This window comes from Lycium ferocissimum, chromosome 9 (genome assembly GCF_029784015.1).
Source record: "Lycium ferocissimum isolate CSIRO_LF1 chromosome 9, AGI_CSIRO_Lferr_CH_V1, whole genome shotgun sequence".
Lineage (NCBI taxonomy): Eukaryota > Viridiplantae > Streptophyta > Magnoliopsida > Solanales > Solanaceae > Lycium > Lycium ferocissimum.
In genome coordinates, this window is record NC_081350.1 from 46,123,852 (window position 1) to 46,128,986 (window position 5,135).

Below are 5,135 nucleotides of genomic sequence, written 5' to 3' on the forward strand. Positions count from 1 at the left end.
AAAACCCAGACATCATCAACGCAAATTTAACCTATGCTGAAAAATGCTCTAGAGTCGTAGCACTGCTTAACAAGAAGAAGGGGATGGTCATCAAGATTGACATTGTGGGCTTCCATGATTCGAGTAATTAGCATACCATATGGAAGATTTGTGGGATCAAAGGCAAATTCTATCATATGATTCATGACAAGGGAGGACAAATAGAGTTTGCGCTTTTTAACTAAGCAGTAGATAAGTAGAGTATCACGTTGAGTGAGGGTTGACAGAGAACCTACGTGGGGCATAACGGTGGTGGCAATGATATGGGCGAACACATGAGTTTCAAACCACAAGTTTTTAGGTCCTAAATGGGTTGGAAGATTACCGGGAGTTTCAAGGGAGATAGACCGTTTTGCTTGTTCGTAGGATACTTCGAAATCAGAGGGCTAGGAATTGTGGGGTAAAGCAGAAAAACCAGAGCTTTTGATATTAAACATTTTGTCAAAACCAGAGCAGTCAAAGAGAATATGGGTTCCAAATACAAGGGTTTCTACCTCATCATCCTTGGTATCCCTAAGGTTGGCATAAAACATGCGAATGTGGTGTTCATACACTCGGGTAACAGCATAAGAAAAGATGTTGACCTAGCCTTAGAACTCAAAAAATATTGAATGTAGCAGTGCAAAGAGGAAATAACATCAAACTCCACAATTCGACCATGGGCAAAAGATTTACCTTTAAGAGAATGAGGTTTGAACTAGGGGTAGTCCGAAAGTTTTGACGGTCAAGGAAAGCATTCTCATGGTCAAATTTGAACTTCTTAGAGGATTTGCCACAATCCTCATTAACCATGCCACGTTTACTAGAGGATCAAAAGGATAATGAGTTGATAGAGTTTTGGGGGGAGGAATCGACAGATCCATCAGAGTCTATCCTAACAGGGCACAAAGCTTTGCATTTGTTCTTGTTTCTAGAAATTTTTCGGGTGGAGATAGGAGAGGTTTTCTGAGTTTTGGCCATGGCGGAGAAAGAGAAGAGTTGATAGGGATTTGCGGAGAAAGGTAGAGTTAAGTAGGAGGAAGTGGTCAGGGAAGGTGGAAATGTTGTATGGGGAAGTGGAGAGGTGTGGTGAGGGAAATGATGGGATGGTGAAAAGACACGAGAGAGGCATTTATGACAACTGTGAATAGTCGTGTAAAAAAAAATGGAGGCGGGTAATTAAGGAAAAGCTGAACTAAATAAAAAGATTTTCTACAAGTTGCCCAAAAAATTAGACAATTATATAGGACTTGCAATAATTCCTAAAGAATCTCTAAGCATGCAAAATCTTTCTTCTAGCAAAGGTTTAGTAAAAATATCAGCTAGTTGATTTTCAGTAGAGACAAATTGTAATTCAATAGCTCCCCTAAGAACATGATCTCTAATAAAATGATGTTTAAGGGAGCTCGTATGAGAGTTGGTTTGACTGCCCTAACTATGGCGGAATATTTTCGAGATGTTAATGAGCAAGACGTACTTCTATTTATTGATAATATCTTTCGTTTCGTCCAAGCAGGATCCGAAGTATCGGCCTTATTAGGTAGAATGCCTTCCGCTGTGGGTTATCAACCAAATGATTTGATCAATGAATATTCGATTCTTTCTTCAATGTAGAATCGATTCACACCAATTCTTCTATTTTTTATAGAAAAAATACGGATTCGGGTCGTCATTAATCATTTGATAGAGTATTCAATACGTATGTATATACGTTTATCCTTCACTTCATTGAGCCATTTCCTTTCTTTTCGTGGAAAGAAATTATGTTCAAGTAAGCAAATATGTCATGGTTCCAGGAGTCTATCTATCGCGTAACTGCGTCGAACATGAAACTTGTGACTGGTAGTAAAACACCGATTCGCTCATTGAGACTTAATTCGATCTTCATAGAGTTCTCGAGATATTTTCTTATGAAGTTTTGTTATAGCATCTATAACCGCTTCCGGCACCCCCTGGGAGTGATAAACCTGTTAGATTTTATTAACCAAAGAGATTCGGCTTTGCGCTATAGTTATCCTAGTACCAATCTAATCTATTCTATAGATATTTGGACTAGAGTTGACAAACAAACAAAACCAGCAATATACTTTATTAGTATCGAATAGAAATCTAAATGGGGCGTGGCCAAGTAGTAAGGCAACGGGTTTTGGTCCCGCTATTCGGAGGTTCGAATCCTTCCGCCCCAGAACAAGAATTCTTGAACAGCAAACAACCAGTTCAGATATTCATGACCAAGAAGTACTGGATTCTCTTTCGGATAGGCCCTGAAAGGAGAAGGAAGGCTGGAATGCCAACAGGCGTCTATTATATTGAATTTACCCGATGGTCCCCATTTTGGGAACGTCCAGTGCCAAAGTCACTGAATGAGCCAGACCGGGTCATTTCTCAAGAACAATAGCTAAAGGGCCTGATACTACCACTTGGATTTGGAACCTACATGCCGATGCTCACGATTTCGATAGCCATACCAGTGATTTGGAGGAGATCTCTTGAAAAGTATTTAGTGCACATTTCGGTCAACTCTCCATCATCTTTCTTTGGCTGAGCGCCATGTATTTCCACGGTGCTCGTTTTTCTAATTATGAAGCGTGGCTAAGTGATCCAACTAATGTTTTGCCCTAGAATGATGTTTAGATAGACATATAACACTAGAATTATCGCAGAAATTTTTAACAGGTTTAAATAGCAAATCACAATCACTTAATTGGTGAACCATCCATAATAGCTGAGCACAGCATTGCCCAATAGCAATATATTCAGCTTCAGTGGTAGATAGAGATACACATCCTTGTTTCTTGCTATTCCACGAAATTAAAGATTTTCCAAGTAGTTGACAAGAACCACTAGTGCTCTTATGATCATCTTTATCACCTGCAAAATCAGCATTAGAAAATCCTTCTAATTTGAAGGGATTAGTTTTGGGATACCACAATCCATAGGAAATTGTTCCAAGTAAATATCTAATTATTCATTTGACAGCACTAAGATGAGATTCTTTAGAAGCTGACTGAAAACGAGCGCATCTGCAAACACTAAACATAATATCTGGCCGACTAGCAGTAAGATAAAGCAAATAACCAATCATCCCTCTATATTTGGTTTCATCAACGGTTTTACCTTCGTCATTTTTGTCAATGGAACATGTAGGACTCATTGGAGTTCTCATAACTTTGACATCACTTAGTCCAAACTTGTAAATGAGTTCCTTTGTTACTTACTTTGACATATGAAGATTTCTTTGTTGGATTGATGAATTTGAAGTCCCAAGAGGAAAGCTAATTCTCCCATCATACTCATTTCGAATTCACTTTGCATGAGATCAGTGAATTCCTTACACAAAGAAGGGTTAGAACTTCCAAAATTAATATCATCTACATAAATTTGTATAATAAGATTTCCAGAGGAAGCTCTTTTGATGAAAAGAGTTGTATCAATTTTTCCTCTGGAAAATCCATGTTCTACTGAGAAAGTGCTTAATTGATCATACCAAGCTCTAGGGGCTTGCTTAAGACCATATAAAGCCTTAGTTAGTTTGAACACATATTAGGGGCATTTGGGATTTTCAAAACCTGGTGGTTGTTTTACAAATACCTCTTCATCAATGAATCCATTTAGAAAAGCACTTTTACATCCATGTGAAATAATTTAAAATCTTTAAAAGCAGCATAAGCAAGTAAGATTCGAATTGATTCTAACCGAGCAACAGGGGCAAATGTTTCATCGTAGTCGACTCCTTCCTGTTGCGAGTATCCCTGAGAAACCAGTCGTGCTTTATTCCTCACAGCTTCGCCTGCTTCATTGAGGTTGTTTCTAAAAGCCCATTTTGTTCCAATCAATGACGCTTTTTCAGGCTTGGGAACCAGATTCCATACTTTGTTTTTGTTGAATTGATCTAGTTCTTCTTTCATTGCCTTAATCCAATGATCATCCTTTAGGGCTTTATCTACTTTCTTTGGCTCAAGTTGAGATATAAGAGCCAAATTTGCATTATTCTTACAGGATGCCTGTGTCTTCATTCCTTCATTTATCTCTCCAATAATACTTCTCCATTCATTTGAAACGGGCCCAACTATAAGATTAGTCGACTCATCAGTTGAAGTTGTCTCTTTCGGAGAGCTGATTTGTTCAATTGAAGGTGTAATCATAGTGACAGGTGGTTGACTATCTTCTTCATTTGCAGTTTTTTCCTTCTTGAACAAGTGATTAGTATCATAAAAACTAACATGAATTGATTCTTCAATTGACAAAGTAAGTTTGTTGAAGACTCTATAAGATCTGCTAGTATTTGAATACCCAAAAAAAATACTTTCATCGCTTCTAGGGTCAAACTTACTGATGTTGTCTTTTCCATTGTTATGCACAAAACATTTGCATCCAAATGGATGAAAATAACTAATATTGGGTCTTTTTCTGCTTCATAGTGTTATGTCCCGTATTTTGTACGTTGGGGCATTTCGAGCTAACCATGAAAAGTTAAGGACAAGGCTATTCCGGGATACGAGGTTGAGAATTTTGACCGTCGATTTTGTTTTAAGGCATAAGTTGCATATGATTTTATTGGTATGGAACATTAAGGAAAATTTGGGGTTAAAAGTGAATTATTGAAAATTAATTAATTTTCATGAAAATAGCAATGTGGCCGTGTGGCTCTAGGTGGTTCCCACCTATGGCTTGGCCAAATTAAATTCATCCAAGCCATGTGTGGGCCATGGGACATTTGGATGAATCATATAAGTTCATGCTAGATGACTTAGCAAGACATTAGTCATCTTTTTCAACTTAGAAGCTTGGAGAAAAATGGAGAAAAAGAAAGGAGAGGGGTTCGGCCAAGGGCTGGCCGAATTCATGCCATGGGAATCGATCACCAAAAATTATTTTCTTCTAGGTTTTCAACTAATTGAAAGGTCCTAAATAACATGAAGTGGTTGTTGGAGCAAGCAAAGCCTTGGTTCATACAATTCTCAACTCTAGCCAAGTGAAGAACTAAGTGGAAAAAGGTAAGGTTCAATCCTCTTTTACATGTGTTATGGGTGATTTATGTATGTTGTAGTATGTAGAAACGGATGGAATTCATGAAATCATGCAAGTTGGGTTGTGGCTGTGAGGGCTATAGTTGG